This window comes from Lagopus muta, chromosome 3, assembly GCF_023343835.1.
Source record: "Lagopus muta isolate bLagMut1 chromosome 3, bLagMut1 primary, whole genome shotgun sequence".
Lineage (NCBI taxonomy): Eukaryota > Metazoa > Chordata > Aves > Galliformes > Phasianidae > Lagopus > Lagopus muta.
Genome location: NC_064435.1, coordinates 50,179,176 through 50,202,395, shown reverse-complemented (window position 1 = coordinate 50,202,395; position 23,220 = coordinate 50,179,176). Strand labels below are relative to the sequence as shown.

Sequence of the window (23,220 nt, the reverse complement as noted above, 5' to 3'; positions counted from 1 at the left end):
ATCACCCTTGGATTAGAGCAACTTGCTGTTTCTATTAAGTATTAAACAAAATTCTAAAGAAATAGAGAGATTAAAGGCCAATGAGATGATCTCCAGTGAACATGTCCCAGATAGGCTTTGTAATCCTCAGTCACTCATTTGTTCTTTCAACATTTTAGGGACACTGCACTCTAACAGAAGGTTTCTATTTTTCATCTAGATGCTAAATTCACACTCCGATACTTGGTGAAATTTTTTGACCCACAGGTAATTGCTAACTGTAACATACATTCCTATGTATCACTCAATGCACATAGCAGTTTACTGACAAGGTGATGTGTCACCCCAAAGACATACATATCCATCAAGCTATGGGAGTCACAGTTCAAGCACAAATAAAGTTAGTTCTCAAACAATGAACAAGGCCACCAATTATACAATTAAAACTCAAGCTAGAGTTACTACCATGGGACAAAAGTGCTAGGCTACTGAGGATTCATCTGGAAATGGCCAGTAGGCAAATAAATTATTTGACAATATGACACCCTCATTTCCTTAGGAAAATCAGTCTACATAATTGTGCCATGAGCAGCCCTGAAAATACCAGATGAGAAAATCTATGTGATGAACTAAAAAGATGCACTTGGAAAGAAGTGCTGTGCAAGGGGAGGTTCAGGTTGGATATTAAGGAAAATTTCAGGAAGAGTGGTGAGGTACTGGCATAGGCTGCCCTGGGAGGTGGTAGAGTCACCAACCCTGGAGGTGTTCAAGCAAAGGGTAAATGCGGCACTGAGGGACATGGTTAGTAGGCGTAGGTGATGGGCTGATGGTTGGACTAAATGACCTTAGCGGCCTTTTCCAACCTTAATCCTCATTGCTCTCTATAACTTCCTGAAGGGAGGTTGTAGTGAGCTGGGGGTCGGCCTCTTCTCTTGTGTCATTAGTGATAGGACCAGAGGGAATGGCTTCAAGCTACGGCAGGGGAGATTCAGGCTGGACATGAGGAAGTATTACTTTTCAGAAAGGGTGGTCAGGCACTGGAATGGACTGCCCAGGGAGGTGGTGGAGTCACCGAGCCTGGGGGTGTTCAAGGAAAGGCTGGATGTTGTGTTGAGGGACATGGTTTAGTGGGAGCTATTGGGAATTGGGAATAGGACTGGATGATCTTTTAGGTCTTTTCCAACCTTGGTGATTCTATGATTCCAATGATTCTGTTATTCTATGATTCCAAGTGTAGGAAGCCCACGCAGGAACATAGAGCATTAAACACATGAAGTGCACAGAAAAATTATAAAGATGGCTACAGATATCACCAGCAAATCATTCCAGTGTGAACTGCATTTCTGAGGGCACTTGGATCTAGGCAGGCACTTAAGCTACTCCAAACTATTACTCCTGCTCCTGGAGCTATGACTGCCAGGACTTCATTGCCATTACTGTAGCTTAGAGGCCCAAACAGGCTTGCCTCCACTCCTCACCAGGATTTGAGGCAATACAAAGGTACAAAGGGTTGCTCTGGCCCCAAGTGCTGTGGCACAAAATGAAAGGCATGCAACGCATCACCACTACAGTGTACATTGGGAAGGAAGAGCCAGCTCTTTGCACTCTCTCACTTCCCACCGTGACACCCAGGATAATGCTCCTCTGCCCATCCTGTACATCCTACCCTCAACACCCAGCCTTCCATTCTTCCCCAGCATGTGGAGAGCAGATCTCTGGGGCAACAGCTCCTGCCCGAGGAATTTGCTGCTTCAACTTTGTTCTTAATTGCACCCTACTTGGGGCCTAGCTTCTACACCTCCTTACAACACAGACTTCCTTATGAAATCTGACACGTTACCTCCAGCACACAACTGGAGCTAATTTTTATCAGCTTCTCCTGCTGAAGAAACCCAAAGAACCCACCAGAGCATCCCAAGGAAGACAGCATAGCCAGGAGCAGCCCCGGTCCAAGGCAGAAGGCAGCAAGTGACAGCATCAGCACTGTATTACAACACTTCCCTTCTCCCATTTCCTAACCTTTCAATGACTGTATGTAAATACTAGTCATATTTTACATGGTATTTTTATTATTAGGATAATAAAGGAAAACCAACAGCACTTGGTTTTGACAGCTTTCTCTTAAAGGCGATAAAATGATGGCCTTTTCGTTCTACTTCACATACCTGCCATAAAATGTGGATTTTGCTGAGAATATACCCATTTCATCAATGAAGAGGAATATATAAGTAACTAAATATCTGATGCTACTGTGGACTACAGTGTGCCAAAATGACACCAACATCTGCTTTTTAACTTTTTTTTCCCCCCAGAAATCCTCCTCATTTTCATTAACCCCAGTGAATCTTGGACTAGGGCCTCAGGCAGAATGAGGTACTGGCCACCTTCTTTGAAAAGGAAGCATTCAGGAGCCTGGACAGCACAATGTGGACACTGCAGACAGATATTAATTGCCACTGATCCACAACTACTGCTGTGCTGCTGTGATTAAAAGCAAGACAGCAGGGATGCCTAATAAGAGGATGCGAACAAGACACATCGTGACAGCAAGTATGCCAGCTGAAGACTGTGTTGCCAACCCTGAAGAAAAAGACTTTCTGGGGGACCTGATAACATTCCCCCTTATCCCGAACCAGGTACAGGCCTTTGTGCTGCTGTGGGGATGCTGTGCTGGATGCTGCCCCAGCACTGCTCCTCCCTCAGGTTTACCTTCACCAAGATCCCTGGGCAGTACTGGGCTGGCAGCAGCAAAGTGACAAGACGCAGGGTGTCTGAGCCCATCAGGGGATCAGCTCCTGACCTGAAACGTGACAGCTCACAGAGAATAGGATGTCTTGGGTGCAGAAGATTAATGATGACAAATAATGTGTATGCATTAGAGTGAATAATGGCAGCCCAGTGGATGGAATGCCAGAAATGCCACTGGTTTTTTTAGACCATTATTTCCTCAGATGGCAGAAAATACTACAGTGGTACATTCACTTTTCATTTTCCTTTGTTAAAATACAAAAACTGTTTCTCTCTACCATTTCAGTGCAGGTTACTCATTTCATTCTGCATCCTCACCCATCTGGAAAAGGCAGCTCCTTACCCTATCCCAAAGGGTGGCATAGTGTCACTGCTTAAAATAGAGGCACAAACAGCTCCCTAAATGACACTCACAAAGAGCTGTGTAATTAGCAGCCTCACAATGGCCAAGCTGTGACATTTGAAAGAAAGTGGCTTTTGCAAATCTGACCTTCTCCAGGTATGTTGTGCAGGGCAGTCAGAACATGCCAACATGTGGCCACATGACAGCTGGCTTGTACCATTCTTGTTCAGTGGCAGCAGTGAAAAGCAACAGCATCACACACATACTTGGACAAACCTGCCTTCAAAATCATTGCAGGCTCTGGATAAGCAGCCAGGCATTGCCCAGCCCCAAGCACACACACTCCCACGTGCTTCGGGACTCACCAGTGGCAATGCCAGAAAAGCTCTTAGTGACCACACCAAACACTCTGGCCAACATTCAGTTTCCCAGTTTGGTGTCATTTGTGTCTTTTTACTGTGCATCTAACAAGGATGAATTTCCAATGCATTTCCATAGAGAAACCTGGGAACGTTGTTCGGACAGTGTTCCCATTGTTTGAATTTTGGATAGTCCTGTGTTGGACTCAGTGATCCTCATGGGTCCCTTCCAACCTGAAATACTTTATGATTCTTTATTTATGACTTGTTTTCTGTCCTGTACAGCACTACATATCTGTATCATTCTATCACTTGTTGCTGTGATTCCAGTAGTGAGTTGCATGTGCTGTAAATTAAGTAGGCTCTACATTCATTTGAAACAATTCATCAAGGATTCTTTTTGAAAACTAAGTATTTTAGAATACCCTGCACACTGAGACAAAAAAAAAAAACCCTCACTACCTCTGACTTAGACAATAGTAACAATAAATCCAAATTTTTATTTCTACAGAACAAGTTGACTCTGTAATATTCACAGCTCTTCAGGCTTAGCAAAGCTGTGCTGCACGTCCTGATGCAAGTGGTTCATTGTTAGTCACGCAAGGCCTCCGTTCAGTGGGAGAATCACAGCCCTATTATGGCCAGGACCAATATTTATGCACACTGTCAGATTTCACACAGCCTGTCTGAATGGCATGCCCTCCTCTGGCCCTGCTTTTCTCCTCTTTAGGCGCTTCTTTCTTTCCTCTGCATTCTGACTTCAATGTTGCTTTTCATAATAAGTGGGAATTTAACCAGGGAGCCTCTCAGCAAACTCGCATATACTATTTTTCAGTTTTCACAGGGAATCCCAGACACATTCATTAAGACCCCGGGCTGAAACGTTTGGTCGCACAATGAACCTGCATGGAAAGACACTTGCTGGCAAGAGCTCAAGAGCTGAGCTCTGGGTAAGAGCCGAAGGAATAGAGGAGGTTTTTAGAACTTTGTAGTTACTGCAAAGAATAGTCTGAAAATACTCCAAGCTACCAGCTGATCACTCTTCTACGAAATACTTCAGAGAGCCAATTTGAAAAGCTTTACTCTGAACCTACTGCTATTCCCCCAGATTTTTCCTTCAAATACCATTCTCTATAACAAGCCCAGAGAGCCCTTACAACATCCAGGGCTTTGCTCCCTAAGGCTCTGGACAGGGTGCCAGGTATCCCCCCAGGGCAGCACAAAGGGATGGCTGCCCCCAGCACCGCAGCTGCACCAACATTCCCAGCACAGAGCAGTACTGCTGGATGCACTGCACACTGAGAAACTGCACAGGATCTAATGCGAGAATAATCTGCAGAAGCAGTGTTTTCCTTTTGGCTGGATTTTAACAATGAATGCAAATGCATATAGGCTTTTATAGGCTGAATGTTTCTATTCAAATCTTTGCATTCAAAAGCTTTTTTTTTTTTTCCTTCTCTCAAACACCGATCATGAAAACAGAATCTGAAAAACAACCCGTTCCCTTCGGAATCAGTATCTCAGCTACAGCTGTGCAATAGTGTCACCTAAGGGGTTCCAATTTCTCAAATAATCTCTACATCTTATATTTTTACTTGACTATTTCATTCATCTTCAGTTGAAATCAGAATAACCTCAGTGCAGAAATCCTGCAGTTTTGGGGTGTTAGTTAGGACACCAGCCTGAAAGCATCCTGTCAGATGGCTGTTTCAGATTAGAGATAGCCTGGCATTTTCAGCTCTCTGGCAATTTTTAAGTTTGCAGTTTTGTTTCCTGCTCTTGCTCTCCTATCTGGCAATGTGTTATGAGAGGAGATCAGCTCAAATTTCACACCCCATTGAAGTCTCTTTGTCCTTTCCCACATGATGTGCTAGCTGCACATTGCAGTGCACTGAACAAAGAGGGATAACCAGCAACCAAGTGGCCCAGAGCCCACAGTGCTGATGCACATTTGTCCAAACCATGCAAGTTTTACACCACACTATGCTTGAGTGCTAGTGCATACATGCTTGTGTCTTTATGTACAGTTGTAAAGAACAGAAGAAAAGCTAGCTTTATTTTTCTCTTTTCCTTTGAAATTGGATATTTATGATTCAAACAACCCCTCAAATAAATAGGCTTTCTTGCATAGCCTTGAAGAGGCTGCACAGTCAGCAGAGTCTGAGAGTTCGGCTACAAAGGTCACCAGACAGATGGAAAAAAAAGGAAGAAAAATGTCCTGGAATCATCCCCATTTGGGGGTGGGAGAAGCAGATTATTTGTGAGATCACAAATTAGATTTTGTTACAGCGCTCTTCCCATCCCACAGATGGATGACTGAAGCAGTAGGTGCAGGCACGGAGCGGGTAGCAGGAATGCCAAGTTCTAGTTTTACACCAATTTTAGTAGAACTGCAGTTTCCTTGCATATGTATTCACCTTACAGGATTTTTGCAAGGATTAAATCTTTGCAAGGACTAAACCTTTGAATCTGCCTTTGAAAAAAATCTGCATTTTATATGTAGGATAACAGCTATCATTAAGGTCACTTGATTATTCTCCAGGCAATAGAAATTAAAAGACCAGCTGAGAACTATCATGTAATTACCCTACATTGTGTTTAGGAAAACTCTATCATTCTTGGATAAAATCTATGCACAGTTTGGTGTAATTTAAAAAAACAGACAGGTATTACAAATAAATGTACCTCAGATGATTTTGCAGTTACACAAATAGCAGTCATAATATATTCCTCATTTTCCTTTGATGTTCCCACACACTGCACACTGCAAACACATATGTCATTTCACATTAAGGCAGCTATCCTGGAAAGGAGTCAAATGCAGCATTGGTGCTAATAGGTGCAATTTGGCATAAGCCAGCCATGACGCAGCTGCATTTAACAGAGATGAAGTCGCTTTGCAGATCTGTCAGGTTGGGGATGTGTCAGTTTTACACCTGTATGGTAAATCTATGCAATTCTGCTCCTCTATTTAATTCTATACTACTGACTTCCTAAATGCAAAGCATTAAATCAAAGGAGGTTGCGTACAAAAAAAGCAAAAAAAGAGTATAGATAAGGAGGTTTCCCACAAAAGACAATCATGTTTATAGCTCTAAGAAGCTGCTTATCAGCCGTAGTCCTGCAGACAGAGCCATTCAGATCTCCCTATTTTAAGGTTTGATAGAAGAATAGGTAGAAAGAGGTACTTCAGAGGGCTGGAGCACCTCTCCTATGGAAGAAACATTGACAGAACTATGCTTGTTTTGTTCGGAGAAGAGAAAGCCTCACTGTAGACTTTCAATACTTAACAGGAGCACGTAAACAAGAGGGAGAATGATTGTTTATGAGGGTGGATAATGATAGATATACAGTTAACAAATGGACAGTTAGAAGAGTAGCATAGCTAGGATGGTATTTTACAGGTTTATAGTTTGAAAGATTTTTGTGGTAGAAAGAGACAATCAAAAATTAAATGCTCACCTGTGTCCTAAGCTAGCAGTAGAAAACTCCAAAAGAAGGAATCTTCAGAAAAAGATCCTTTCTCAGGGGCAGTCAGCCCTAAAATAGGGTCTAGAAGAGGTGCAGCCAGCTCCACCCCTTCCAGTCACACAGTTGAATTGCCTTCACCTGTACTCCCATGGCTGACTCAGTCCTTGCCTCAGATGATCAATCAGTGGTTCAGGCTACGACTCAACAGTTGCCATACAGATAGGACAAAAGGAAATAGTTTTAAACCGAGGCAGAGGAGGCTTAGGTTAGATATTAGGAGGAAGTTTTTCACACAGAGGGTAGTAACACACTGGAACAAGTTGCCCAAGGAGGCTCTAGATACTCCATCCCTAGAGGCATTCAAAGCCAGGCTGGATGTGGCTCTGGGAAGCCTGGTCTGGTGGTTGGTGACCCTGCACATAACAGGGGGGTTGAAACCAGATGATCGTTGTGGTCTTTTTCAACCCAGGCCATTCTATGATGGCATGATTCTATGAAGACCGTCAGGAAGAGGAACAGCATGTTGAGGTTGGTAAAAGGGACTGCTGCTGGTATGAAGACTCATGCAGAGAAGCAAGTATGCCAACAGGGGAAAGGAGGATATCCCTCTGGGACACTGGTCAGAGGATCTGTAAGGGTGCACAGCTGCAAAGAGAAGTGGATGCTGCAGACCCTGTGCCTGTGTAGCACATCCCTGCTGACTTCTGCCCCTGCACATCAAGATGATGAAGGCTGCTTTAAGAGGAGGAAATATATTCAAGTAATTATTAGTTGCTACAAGTGGTTTCCCAAGATCTAGAAGGGTCCATATCACAGTGGAACATGCCTCAAAAAGGGTCCTTCCCCTTTGTCTGGGAATGAACACATAGGGAAAACCTAATCTGGAAAAGAAAAGTTCTATGGTCTGAAAACCCACACTGTGGAGAGGAGATTGGCTGTAAGGTAAATTGAGCGACAAAGGCAAGAACAACCATGGATATGTGTAGGTAGAATCTGGCTTAACTACAGTGAGAACTATCTGACAGTAAGAGATAATAAATACTTGAAACAGACTTATACTTGGAAATAACACTTTGACCAGCAGCTAACTAGGCTACTTAGGTGCCCCATAACCAGACTTGCTCCCCCTGTCCTACCAGTACTTCCAAGCTCTTCTGGAGAAGCACATCTTCTGGCAAGGAAATGTCCCACCTCTGCTCTGCAAATGCAGATAAGAAGCCATGCTCTTGTGCACATCACAAGAACAGCAAAACGCTTGTCTTATCCATGGCCCAAAACCTGCCAGTATGTCCCACTATGGGTTGAGCCCTCAGCTTCTGCTGGATTCCCACAGCAGGTTTTCTATGGATCGATTTTCACTTGCTTTGCAGGAGTACACCAGTAGCTCTGAGCTCTCCTGAATGCCACGCAATCACTGGATTCAATTTGAAGTCCCTAAAGAGCAGCAGTCAGCCCCCCAGACACAGATCTCCCAAGCAGTAGGGTGCTACAGAAAAAAGAAAATGCAGAGAGGGCATTTAAGAAGTCTACTGCTAATGAGTGAACCATCTGCCTGTCTTCTTTGTGAAAACTGGCTGTTTATTCTGACAGTTCTTTTTCCCCAGAGAGATTCTCTGCTGACCTTATTATTTTAAAGTAATATAATTTAATTTTAATGCTAGTGCTTGTTGGAATAATTAAAAAAAAAAAAAAAAAGAGCAATAAAGATATCTGTAACTCTCTTAGGAAATGGAAAAACAAAAATGTACAAGGTCAATGAGATACAAAAGGTGGAGGCTACCCAAGCTGTGAGGCCCCACCACAAAACAAGCCTAGCTGGGGATAATTACACCTACTCAAAGAGAACTATGGCCACAGCTGTTAAATGAGTGACTGATACTGAATTCTTCATATGGGATCATTCTTCAATCCCAAATGAAAAAAGATGCAGAATACAAATTAAAAAAATCAAAGAAGAAGCTCACTGTTGGTAAAAGCTTATCATCGATACATAAACTGGGATGGAGCCTCCTTGGTCTGTCTTACCCAATTTATATCTCCCAGAGGAATGGGTCCATTTCAGGACAGCAGACTGTCCTTGAATGCCTGTAAATGTGATCATTTCAGTGGAAATGTAAGACCAGGATACAGGCACTAATCAGGTTGTCCAACCATCTTCCGGTATCATATCTCCAGTGCAGACAACACCAGCTGTTTCAGAGGAATGGGTAAGAAGCCTCATGGAAAGTCAATAAGAATAGCCTACCAAGTAAGGAAGTCTCCTCCTTGTTCTTAACAGCTATAGATTAGTTTCAGTCCTCAAATATAAAGATTTGTAGCCCTTTCAGGACTTCAGATTTTTTGTCTGTTTTCAAGCACTGTTGTTACAATCTCAAATAACAGCAGAGAGGTGATGCCTATGTTCCTTTGGCAAATGTGAATATGCTATTTTTTTTGTTTTTATTTTTAAGAGTATACTGAATGGCACAATGTGGACTGAGCACACGTGAGTGGTTATTTTGGATCCTCATTCCTTCTGACCTGTTGTCTGAAATCAGCAGGCATGGGACTCAAAAATGAAGTCAAGGAAGGCTGTTCCTTTTTTGGGCGGGATGGTAAAATTAGGTTGCATCTCTCCAACCTGTTTCTGATATTCATTTTCCTATCAGCTGAGCCTGGATCTTTGTGCATGGTTTTCTGCTAGCTAGTAAATAAAGGACACTGCAATTGCACTCACATTTGAACTTCAGCAAGACATGCATTTACCTGAAGCAGACTTTGCTAAGGAGCTTTGTCAACAGCAGCATGAACTGAAGTTCATTTTGTAAGACTTACGGAATCATAGGAGAGACTTGTGGCAAAAGAACTGACATCCTGTGGCCAGAAACAGAGGCTCACAAGAACATAAAGCTCATAGCTATGTGCAGCTATTTCTTCAGCCCCTATTCCTTCAGCCTGACAACTTCCCATCAGCCTCAGAGATGCCTGTGACACACAGCTCTGGGACAGCAGCAGTAAATCATGTGTAAGTGTAGAAACCAATGGGACACAAGAGCTACATCTCTTTAAATAACTTCTTAAAAAGAGAAATCACACACCTCAGGAAGCTGCATCAGATGACTGTATTAATGGGAAGAAGCTGCTCACCCCTATTTTACATAGTGTGCTAAGCAGCATAAAGCTAACAGTTACCAAATATTTTCTTTGATCAAGAGGCATAAGATACCTGAACAGAAACTGCTAAGAGCAACCAAACTGGCACAAACTTTTCTTCTGATGAATAAAGTTTAATAGACTCATGCTTATCTTGCTGCTAATCCAAAGCATCTTGAATATGTCCTGTAAAGGCACTGTGGACAACTGCTCCAACCGAAAGAGGACTTCAGAAAATGTTTTCATCTGTTCCTCATTACTGCAACTGAATGCTAAGTCTGAAAAGATCTGGAAAAATGTACTTCCCACACAGACATATTTCCCCTTATTATTGTCTCTGTAAGTACTGAAAATGCAGCTGAAGGCGTGAACAGCTGCAATAATGGAAACTACAATATACTGCTTATGCAGTAGTGATGCTGGAATAACTGGAGCAGTGTGCAACATTTATTCCAAAAGGAGGAGTTTCAAGAGAACTGAAAGAGCAGATTTTCCTGCTCCTCTAAGAAAAGTCAGTACTCCAGGGGCATGTGTTCTTCAAACGATAGGACAAATACTTCTGGTTTTACAATCTAGTGGAAGAGAATAAAAGCCTAACAAAACCTCAACAATAGCCCAGAGTATGTCTCAGCAGCTCTATTCTAAGTTTTTCCCTTCTGGGAACATTAAACTACATGCCAATTTAATTTTTTTTCATTAAGAGATGAGCTCTAATGGTACCAACGGCACTGTGACCTAGGAGGGAGAAGGATTAAAGGCAGCCCAGTTACAAACACTGGCACCCTCCAGCAGAGAGATACTTTTATTGGGTTTGAGAGTGGCTGACCAGGAGTGCCAAGGCTATTGTAATAAAAAGCTAGACTTCATAAAAATGGAGATACTGTAAAAAAATATGGGTGAAATGTTATCTGACTAAAGGCTATATTATAGTAAACACGAAGGCCCGCAGAGGATCAGAAGAGCTATGACAGGTGGAGAAACCTATCTAACACAATTAGTGAAAACAAAGCTCAGCAAACACTTCTAAAGAGAAGATTAAATTTTTGTCCAGGGAGGGGAACTTGCAAAAAACTGAGTAGAAACTTTTTTCCTAGACTGCCATGAAAACTATGGGGATTACTGCCTAAAATGGCATTTTTATGGGATGCAGGGGGAAGCAAAACTGGGATTTGTGTAAAATTGATCTGATTGGCAGTTCAACAGTTTGACAAGATTACTACCAAATTTTTCAGACTTGCTTGCTTAAAGTGGGCAGAAAAATAAGTATAGAGAGAGAGATGGTGCCACTACACCACTGTTACTTTTATCTTTTTCCATTTGACATTGCTAACATATCTCCATGGATGTTTCCATAATAGCGCAAAGTGCACTACAACACTATATGCTACATGCCCAACATCTATGTATTTTATTTACAGGGCTGACTAAGACAGCATAGATACTTCTACTTACCCATTACAGCCTTTACTAGCTATGCAATTTCACTTGAGCATCTCATCAAAATTGAGGCTCCTATTGCATACAATGAATGGAAAGCATGTGTCTGTCTGTTTCCAAAACATTGGGTGAAAATTCAGTGCTGAATTTTCTGGTGTTCCAGATGGGAATCAAATACAATCCTCAATGATTACCTCAAGTTATAAATGTCAGCTTACAGTCTGTGAAGAATTTTTCCAGAGGGTTAAGAAGGTACATAACTTGAGTTAAGAAGGTACATAACTTGAAAGGACTACTTTAACTTGAAAGGCCTAATTGATCCTCTCTCTGTATAATTCATCACTATAGTCAAAATATGACAAATCACAATGACTTTACCCTGTCTAGCCTGATTTCAAGTTTTCAGTACAGAGAACACAGAATGAATGGAGACATAATCTGAAGACCTTTCTCTACATCTGTGTACAATGACCAAGTAGAAGTGACTTGCTCTTCAGTGACATCCCTGGTATCAATAGGTATCCTAAGAATGGCCATTAGCAGTCCACATGCTCCTCAGCAGCAACGTGACACTTTACTGGCCACACACAGTGCTATAGTTAAAATTTCAGACCACATTCAATTTTAAGTCTTACATAAAATGCAATAAAATTATCTTTGAAATCTGCTGCTTAGGTAAAGAGAGTTGACATACTTTGCAGAGCTGACTGAAATGTTCATAGAATCATAGAAGGGTTTGGATTGCAAGAGACCTTAACAAGCATCCACTTCCAACTCCCTACTATGGGTAAGGACACCTTCCTCTGCCCAGGGCCCCATCCAAGCTGGCTTTGAACACCTCCAGGGATGGGGCACCCACAGTTCTTTGGGCAGCAGTGCCAGTGCTTCACTGCCCTCTGAGTAAAAACTTTCTAACATCTAATCTAAATCTCCTGTCTTTTCTGTTTAAAGCCATCACCTCTTGTCCTATCACTTCATTCCATGACTCCGTCTCCTTCTTTCCCATAGGCCCTTTTAGGAGCTGGAAGGCTTCTGTAAGGTCTTCCATGAGCCTCCTCTTCACTCCTTGGTAAAATCCTGCTTCAAGTAATTGAGAGATTCCTGGAGGCGACTGTCCCTGCTATCATCCATACTGCCTTACTCCAGTGCCCACAGAGAAATGCACTTTCTGCTTTCTAGTTGGGCCTTCTCACAATCACTATCCATGCTTCTGACATAGATTTGCCTGTTTCTGTTCTTTTTGGACAAGGATCTCCTTGAGTTAACCATAAATTTTAGAAACAGAGCAGAAATTATCTAAATCACAGCACATGGTGCAAATGTTAACATGTTTGGTACACACACCTTTCTGGAAAACAGCTAGAGCAATCTCTACCAGAATGCAAAAAGCAAATGAATCCAAGATAGAAACTGATTTTTTTTCACTATCATTGCCACATGCTGGAGACTGGTATGAAAATTCTTGGTTTACAGAAGTAATTTATGAACACTCATTTGACAAAGAGAGTATCTTGGAGAGAACAAGGCAGCAGCCACGTTACAGGAGAATCATTGGAAGATGGAGATTTGCAGCTGTTGCTCACCTTTTCACAGTTGGCAATGTGTTCCCCTGACTTTCACTCATAGGTAGGAGACCTGCCCACAGTATCAGTTTATGCCACAGATTTGAGCAAGACTTTATTTCAATCTTACAATGGTCTCTCTGATAGAAAAAGTTTTTCTGAAGAATTTGGGTATATATATTACTAACTGGAAGTTTTAGTTATAATCAAAAAACATTTCCGCCTTGCCAGGTCTTGGTTTTATCCCTTTCTACTTTTAAGCAGGTTTTCATTTCTCCTTTGAATGATACTTTCGCAGGAACAATAGGCTTCAAGTTTAAATCTCTTTATTCCTTGCTTTCATCCTTTCCTTATGAAAAAAGTACCATAGAAGTAATGCAAATGCAGGCCTTCTTGCTATAGGTCAGCACCAGAAAAATCTGAAAGTATTAGCTTTTTGTATAATACTCCTTCTGTCTGCTAGATACATTAACATTTGCAATGGAAAATGTTGAAGACCTCCCACCTCCAGCTGTTCAAGAATTTCTTGTTTAACATCCACTGCAAATTATAACAGATTTGCTTGAATATACACTAATTTAATCCCTGCATCCTCAGATGAATGCTCTCAGTGTTCTCAAAGGGCTAAGGAATGGGCATTGTAGAACAAGAAGTTTGTTAACTGCTCTGGAAAGTTCTCACTCGAGTTTCTCTGTACTTTATGCTTCTCAGTATTCACTCAGAGAAGGCCATGCAGAATTTCTCTGCATAAAGATAGTAAGCGATCTTGCATTTTCTTGTTTTCCACTCTCTCTGAGCAGAATTTATCCCAGCTGATGCCTAGGTGTCACATGCACAGCACAGGAAGGATTTACCTGTGTTTAAGAAAGTCCTAGAAGAACATACAGGTAAAATAAAAACACTTTTCCAACCACTTTCAAACTTCAAAAAATCTTCAAGTGCTTTTTTCAAGCCATGAGTAGTGAGCAGGGAGTCAAAAGAGCCTTGGTGTTGACATCAGTAACTCCCTGCTATTCCATGTCCTTGAATGTTGGCTGAAAGGAATAGCCTGCAAGCAAGTTCAAACCTTCCCATTTTCTGCCTTTTTCAGCTTCTTGGTAAAGCCTTCCCCTTATCACCCTTCCCATCTACCATTTGAAGTCCCACTGAACAGAAAGAACATGAGTCAGAAGTAGATATATCAAGCATACCAGATTCCTGAAAAACAAAACTGCATTTCACTACTGAAGAATAAGGTTACTTGCAACTAAGTGTTTAATCCCTAATTGCCTGAATCAATTCAAAACAAGTGATCTGATGGGAAGAGAATACTTCCATTTCAGGTAGCCTTCAATTCCTAGATCCTCCATGTCACCACCTACTGTTTCACATATGTGAGCAAGGACTTCTACATCAACCCTACCTACAAAGTGGGCAAAGAATCTCATTTCAAGATTGTCATTATTTCCAAGCTAGTGCAGGGAAAACTGATTCTAGCCTGGGCTTGGATCCATTTTGTGTGCATATATCAACACTGCTCCATCTTTCTGTACAACAGATCTGGGGTGACAGAAGAAGCCCAGTGGGGAGCCCTCTCAATGGAGCAATGTTTCAGGGAGGGCAGCATTAGGAAGACACATCAGATGTCACTTTTGTGGGAATGGATGCAGTTCTCAGAAGTGTAGTACCCTGGTTCTAATAGCACCACCCTATCAGGCATGCAGACCCCTGTTCAAACCATTCTGGTGAGGCTGGTGGGCAATGCTAGTGTCCCATGGAGCAACAACCAAGGCATTGGCTGACAAAGCTGCCTACTTCTGCAGGGTGGAGAGGAAAGGACAGGCAAGGAGCTTTTGTTATGAAGCTCTGCCTGGAGACTTGGATCTTGTGGGAAGCAGATAGACACTAGTTTATGTGTTAGTCTTAGATAAACGTCATTCAGTCCTTCCTGCTCAACTAGCCTAAGGAGAATATGCAGTAATACCCCCATTCCTTTCCTAGTGACAGAGGACAGAATGAATAACAATAAAGATGTAACAAAATTCTAGAATCTTCCCAGTTGTGTTTTCCAAGCAGTACTGATGTGGCATGGCATTACCTCTTGTCCTCATTTCCACAACAGTGTCACAGCCTATACGCCTAGCATCTGTTTTGTTTCATTCTTTCTTTCCACTTTCCACCCATATGAGAATGATTTTTATGCTCTGGTCATACTTATTCCTTTCTTTCTTTTTCCTACATTAAATCTCGTGAGTCTAGTGAGGGTATCAATAGACTTTATATAATCCCTGCCCAGCAAAGTTAAAAACTCAGTCACTTTTAACCCCAGTCAGTGATCAAAGAAAAGGCTGGGCTGAGCTCTGGCCACAAGCATGGGTGCTGAGTAGTTCTGCCACTAAATGGAGCCCGGACCCAAATCCTCCCATGATGCTGCAGCCCACAAGCAACTGCAGATCTGTTTTGCAGCTGTTCCTTTCAGATACCTACCCACACAAATCCTGTTTACTCCAACTCTGCTGGGTAGGTATAGAGCAGCACTAAATCCTATTTTACTATTGGCAGGATTAAGATTATACAACAGTGACGGTAGCCTAAACCTTGCTAAAAAGCCTTGCTAAAACCATGCATCAGCTAAAAACTGGACCCTATGACTTGCGAGAAATTCCATAATATTACTTTCATTTAATTCACCATTGGCAGAAAAAAATTTAAAGACCTTGGTTTGTTTGAATTACAGATGGTATGCTCATCTAGTGGTTTCCATTAAAAAAAAATAATAATGATCCATCAGTAAGCAGCTAAATGATACAGCCTACTTAAATTTATTTTACCAGAGAAAAATTATACAAGCAACTGAATTACTAGGATGTACTATTTTTAATTGAAGTTCCTGAGGAGATGAGAAGCTTCAACGAGTGAAGCCAGATATGTCTGGAAGCTGTACTGAGAATAAAAAAAATCTGTTGCCAGAACACATTACAGGGATAGCCTTTTGACATTTGAATGAGGATTTCCAGTAACTCAGATGGAGGAAGATGATGAACCTGGGCTTTCGGTCTATGGCCAGTTCAGATGTTCAGTATCTTCTACTGGGAATTTGGGGCTGGGAAGTTTCTCATCTTCAATGAGCCTGTTTTTAAGTAAGGTTATGCATATCAGACTGAGAGACATCCACACGTTCCCTATGGGAAAGAAGCTGGGGATGATCACTGATAGTACCTCAAAGAAAAAACATCAGAAAATCTTGCAGGAAATCCCTTCAAGCTAATGGTATCCTGGGTAAATCTCCAAATTCAGTGTTCACAGAAACCCTAAATCCAGTGTTGTCTTCATTTCTGAAAGTGGTGGTATTATTCTGACTTGCATTACAGGTCTGGTTACTTGTTACATATAGATGCGTGCCTCGTCTCTTTTGAGTCTTCCTAAATCCCTGCCCTTGGGTGACAATCATGCAGCAGTGAGTTTCACAGGCTGGTGACTTGTTTACACTGTCTACCAAACAAGTTATTTTGTAATAGATTCTGCCTCTGGCAACCCTCTGCACCAGTAGAAAAGTCACTTGGTCTTGGAAGGAGGCAGCAACGTAAACAAACAGCAAAAACACTTTTTCTGTAGTAAACGCTGAAGAGAAATGATGGGGGTTTAAAGATTGTTTTAAAAGCTGTGATTTGGTACCCCAAAATGGCAGAAATTCTTTGGCCACACACACATAATACAACTGCAAGATGAAAACCAATACAGTACTTAAAGATACTTTCAGAGCTATTCCTAGACAAACTTAGTGGTTGAGAGGTTACCCTGAGAGCATAAGAATTCATTGCATATTAGCTGGGCCTCAAATCTCCATGCCTATCCCTACTGAAGAGATTAGGAACACCGTCGACAACTGAACAGTGTTTGTTTAAAATAATCATATGTCCCACTCTTAACCCATCAGTAAGCCTGGAATAAATCACACCAAAAACTGCATGTCATGATTTATTAAGTACCGTGAATTACAGCAAGAGTCTCCAACTGAGCCAAATTGGTAGCCCCAAATATAACACTGAATGTCAATAACCACCCTGACATCCCTCTTTTTCATTTTTGTGAGTATGAAAGAGCTAGTCATACACTAAGCAGTGATACTGTCATACAAGACAGCCCTGTGCACTCCCAATCTTTTCTCAGTAACTCTTTTATTTGTAGTAGCTGTAACAAATAGTAGTTTAAATTTATTTTCAACGTGCTCTTTCTTCTTCATGCATGAATCTTTTCCTGCTACTATTTAAACCCCCCTGAAACTCAGAGAGATTGTCATTGAGAGCAACAGCATTAGCAGAGGATCTACCTTGTGTCTGAAGTGCATCTCACTCTGCCATCAGATAGGGCTCCCTGGATGTAGCTGAGTAGTGATTTGAATGTGGCTATTCCCTAACACACCCAAATATGAAAGCAAGGCATCAATCTCTGTTTATGCCATCACAAGGAATGCTGTCAACATCATGAGATCATCACAGGAAATTCACATAGCAAAAAAGTAGGGGATGAATAACACAGATACATGAAGGCTTCTATGCAAATAATCTTCATAATGAAAAAGGGGATGTCTCTTCCAACCTATGCTGCACCAAAGAAGAAATAGCAATTGCAAATGAAATACAGAGTACTTGTATTTCATTAAAATAAGGAAGGAAATTCTGTCTGCCCTCTGATAGCTGTGCCAACTGAAAGTGAATTTATGGCATAATTGAAATTACATTCCTTGTCTGCTACTCACTTGCTTTTGCTGAGCGTCATTACAGTGAAGCAATTTATCAAGTTTTATATCTAAAAGAGCTGTTATGTTTCCACAATCCCACCCTTTGCACCATTGGCCTATGAAAATCTGGGCATTATAATCTTCTTCCCCCTCCTGGTTCCCTTTCACAAAAAAACCGCATTAAGAACTGTGATGGAAAATGCAGACAGCGCCTACAATCCCGGCAGTTATTAAATCTTCTCAGAATTAAGACATACTTTTGCTGCTACCGCTAAATTTTCACTTTGAGCATGGCTCCAGCATCCCTTACTTTAGCAGCGTTTAGTAAATGCTCCCAAAATACCAAAGAGCAGAAGCGGACAGAAGAAGATAGGCAGCAACATGCAGCAACATGCAACATATTTGTTGCAGGAAGGCAACCTGCAAATGGCCAGGGCATGGGCACTGGGAGGGCTGCAGGGCATTCTGCAGGGGAGCACTGGGTGCTTAGTTCCCCCTGATGTCCAGCAAGCAGAGGCAAGGACATATATTCCCTTCCATGCCTTGTGGCAGACAAATGATTTACACAGCTGCCACCACAGGCAGAAGTTGGCGGGTTGGATGGTGTCCTTGGATGTATTATTGCAAGAACAGGCTAACTGCACTGATTACAGTGGAGAGTGGCAGGTCTGTGCCAAGGAATACAGTCTGCTCATCACAGCACTTTTTCTACAGCTGTTTATGAACAAATCTGATACCATACTGAGGTTTTGGGACCAGCAATCAAGAAGAAAACTAAACAGACTGACTTTGAAGGCCTGCTTGTTCAGTGAGCCCCAGACGCTGCTTTACATACAAGTTTCAAGAACAGAAATACTCTTCTGAACTAGCATGCTCAACCTCACCAAATCGAAGCTGTAATTGGTTACCTGTTGCCACGCAGCTGAATTGACAGTCTGGAGCAGACAGAACAGTTCTGTAGATGGGGAAATGGGACTGCGCAGCTGCTAGCCCCTGCACCATGGGGGCAGGAGTGAGAACTCCACCAGAAGGTGCTAATGGAAGGTTTTTAAATCATGTAAACCCAATGCTTCAGTGTACACACAGTTGCAAGATACTGAAACCTTGACATTTTATTTGGCTGCATTCAAATTACCTTAGCAAACCTCATGGACTTTTTTTTTGCTATTGAATGCCCAATTAAAGTAACTGGTTTAAAGTAACTAGGCTTGGATGCCTACTAGTAGTTAGATTTCCCTAGACCTGTAAGAATAATGAATTGAGACAAAAAAAACCCCTTTTCATTACACGATCTGCCTCCAGAGATTGCCACTGTTACCTGGGAAGATTTGACATGCCATCGTTGCAGAGCCAGCTTCCCTTACAAGCTCCAAAGAGGCAGCGACCTGACCTCTGACAGCTCCAGGGATCCAATTCCCTCATCTCCAATCCTTTGGAAGCATATAGGAACTGTCATCAAGTCTCTCCCATATTTTAACACTCACATGATTTGAATGCTAAAGTCCATTAAGCTTAACATAGAATTATTTTCCTTGCTTGCAAGGTAATGTGGTATTTCAGTGTGCGTATCTTCATCATATCACTACCCAATGCTGCCTTTTTAACATCCAGCCATGGAAAAAACCTTATGTCTGCAATTAAGGAAATAAAACAGAGTGGAAAGACAAGGAGCTATTTTACCACCTTTAAAAGACCTGTGGGTATTGATGACTAAATGGACATCTGCACATTACTGGTCAAATTCTGCACCTCCTAGTAAAGGTGGAAAGATAAACTGTTCCCAGTATGCATACTATAAAAGCCCAGTTGTAATAGCCGTAACTGCTGTCAAGAACATGTAAATGTACAGTCACTAATGATTTCATTGTTAAATCTTTCATTTGAAAATAATAGTCTGTACTTTAATGGAGAAAATAGAAACTCCATAAATCCTTAATGATGCCTTGTCTCTTTTATGCTGGCAGTGTCAGATGGTAAAAACAATTTTTCTTACAACTGTCAAACTGGCGACCTGGTTTAAGGTTTTAACCCTTTGCAAAAGAATTCAAAGGGAGAGTAGAAATGTTATTAACAATGCCGTTGTTTGAAATAGCTTGATTACAGATAATCAGCTATGAGGCACTGTGACACAAGAAGCCCTGACAAGCAAATTAAGACTAAATCAGAAGTATTCCAAGAATTTCAACTTCTCCTCCTCCTCTACAAGCCCCACGCTGGTTATTATTGCATCTCCCTTTCCTTGCAACCCTTCCTTGTTAGACAAGAGTAAAATGAGACCTTGGTGGTGGGAGATGTATCCAAGCTATTTCCTTTCAAAATTGCTCCAGCGTTTCCGGAAATCTCATATTATTTCCATTCTCCTCTCTGAGCAACCGAGCCTGACCCAATTGCAGGGCCTCAGGGCAAGGGGTAGGATGGCCATGTGATCACCAAAAAAGCTTCAGAACAGGAAAGGAATGGAAAAGCTGGCCTCAGATTTAAAGATCAGACTGCAATATGATAAGAATGACAACCTTTGCATTGTAATTAGTGCTCCCGTCCCCATCAATTATGTTAGCTGATGACCTGGAATAAAGGTGCCAGGATCCAATCAACAGTCGCAGTTAAAGCCTGTTAACAGGCTGTCAGCTTCAGTTGCCGGAATGCCTTTATTAGTAACTAGTCCCACTGAAATGTGGAAAGCATTGACAGTCTTCATATACTGTGAATTACATGCTGATTGCTCTAAGAAACTTACCATAATGTACAGAGCAACTGAGCGACTTTTTTTTTAATCTTTCTTGATTTGTTGTTTGCTAAGAAAACTCATGCAAGAGTGCTTCTGAGATCTTCCTATTCATATTACTTGAAGAAGTGTTGTATGTTATGTGCAGTATTACACTGTGAATACTTGTGGAGCATTACTTGTGGATTACCATGTCCACAGCCTTTCTGTTACTGCTGGTTCTAAGAAAGCTGAGTGAGGACATGAAGCATGCACGAAACGCCCATGCAGCAATACTTGTCACAAGGCTCTCCTCTTTGCTTGGAAAATGCTACCTTCCTTTGGAGCAAGAGTCTGACAAATTTTCTCCTCATCTTCTTGAAGTAAAGAAACTACAGTGCTGAAAATCTCCACAGCACATATGCACACTGACAACATCCATGAGTTAAGTACTTGTTTCTTGAACAACTCCTCTCTGCCTGTGCACACTGATGGACATCCTATTCCAACTGAGCAGACACAAAACCTCACTCAAGAGTGAAATAACACTCTGCAGGACAAAAAAAGCCAAACCACCAAACAACTTTAAAATGTGCTGACATATTGTTTTTCACTTTGCCTGGTCTTGCAGTCTACAGTCAGGATGAGAACGCAAGTGAAGAATCATCCCAACTGGAGAATATTCCTGCAGTACTTCCAGGGAAACTGAAAGCAGGTAGAACCAGAAGCAACATAAAATACCTTTCTGTTCAAGGATTTGTGTGCTTGCTGGAAGCCGTGGCTACAGGGAGCAAAAATTTCTGGCAGCAGCTGTAGAGTAACTTTTTGAGCACAGTATCTCAGCTTTGGGTGCTGCTGGCCTGGGCTGTGCCTGAAGTTCTGCTCACCGCAGCTGCCCCTAGCCTGAAGGGCTGGTTTGCAAACACCAGAGATCTGAGTGTGACTTAGCATCCACATCTGCAATATGCACGGGAAAAGCAAACTGTGCAAGAGTCCCATCAAGGAGGCAACTTCAGAAGGGAAAGGTGAAAAGCTGATACATCTGGCCACCTGAGGAGATGAAGGATGTGAAAAAGGAAGGGTGGTGCACTGGGCACTACAAAATGCATTCCAACACTTCTTCAAAAAATAGTTAATTTTTTTTTTTTTAGTATAGTAACCCTAGTTTCTTGTCCCTTTATTTCCTTTGTGAAGGCTACTCAGAAACTAGAGTCACATCCCCTGACAGCTGACCACAGTGTAGCACAGTGGAGAACTTAAGAGCTACCCTTTCATAATTCCAATTCACAGAGGTCCAGGCACAACATTAACTTATCTCCTTACCCCTCCATGAGTTCTCTGTCTCCTCCATCCATACATATGGATGGAGTTACAGTGATACTGCAAAAAGGACACCCTTGGGGTGGAAATCTGAGGACTGAATTTTTTCCCCATAATAAAAGACCACCCTACAAACATAATTTCTTAACATAACATCATAACTTTCATAACATAATTTCTTCCTCCACAGGAGTGATTTTCATCATTTCTCATCCTGGTTAGTAATGTAGGACCTACTTCCCAGTACCTCTCCAGACTATTATTAGAACCTACCCTAGAATAGCCCAGTTTGTGACACCTGCAGTGAAGTGCACTATGTCTCCTAGCTTTGGAGAACCTGTTGATCTGCTAATCAACAGATTAATAAAAGACAACATAAAAGACACATGACCAAGGCACTGGGAAAGCAGAAGGACCAGACTCATTACAACTGGAAGAGGAAATGAAAAATTATCCTCAATTATTTTTGGCAGAAAACTGCATTATATGTGACCACAAACATTAAGGAAAGAAGTAAAGAATAAAATCTTATCTTTTCAGACTGAACTCTGCCTTACAAATGTCTTTTATGTCTTAATTGGTTTGTTCACTCCTTGGTCGCTATAAAATCTGCTCCTCTGGCACCAGCAGAATCAAGGGTGAGGTTTTTTTCCGAATGCTGAGCAAAGTATTGTTGAGATGAGCTGCATTTGCCCATCTCCACCTAAGCCCCAGTTTCTACCAGCACAGAGGACTGTAGCAAAAGCCTGCTGAAGAGATTGAGCTGAACTATTTTGGAATGATCCCTGAGAAAGAGTCTTTAAATAAACCAATACGTACATTTGGCAGTCTCAGATGGATCATTCTGCTCCCTCTGCCCACATAGACATTATGCTGACATCCCTAAATATCAACCCACTTTGCCTTCTTCAGCTAATATAACTAGTGCAAAACCTAAAACATTCATATTCAGACAAGAATATATTAAACCCTTTCCTCAATATTAAAAGCTTTTTCTTTATATATTAAAACCTTTGCTCTACTTGCTTGACTGACTCTGCTTTTCCACTGTGCTTACTGCAGGCAGCAGAGCGAGAAGGGAAGAAACAGCCTCAGTACTGCCATTCAGTCCCAGTATCTAGGAGTTGACTGGGGCTTATTCATAGAATTATAAAATGGCCTGGGTTGAAAAGGACCACAATGATCATCTAGTTTCAACCCCCCTGCTATGTGCAGAGTCACCAACCAGCAGACCAGGCTGCCCAGAGCCACATCCAGCCTGGCCTTGAATGCCTCCAGGGATGGGGCATCCACAACATCCTTGGGCAACCTGTTCCAGTGTGTGTCACCGTGCTCTGCATGAAAATCGTCCTCTTAATATCTAACCTAAATCTCTCCTGTCTTAGTATAAAACCATTCCCCCTTGCCCTATCACTTTCAATCCATTTGAACAGTCATTCCCCCTC

At 41.8% G+C, this 23,220-nt stretch overlaps 1 protein-coding gene across 11 annotated transcripts in view; it reads right to left on the bottom strand.

Annotated features, from left to right (window-relative positions):
* Positions 1-23,220, bottom strand: part of MTCL1 (microtubule crosslinking factor 1) — a 99,541-nt gene that overhangs the window by 55,006 nt on the left and 21,315 nt on the right. Inside the window, exon 1 of one of the 11 annotated variants that reach the window (XM_048938566.1) lies at positions 6,892-6,929. The exons of the other annotated variants lie outside the window; for them this stretch is intronic. The gene's annotated coding sequence lies outside the window, so the exon portion shown is untranslated. Of the gene's footprint in view, positions 1-6,891; positions 6,930-23,220 lie in introns of those variants that run through there. 11 annotated transcript variants of the gene reach the window in all.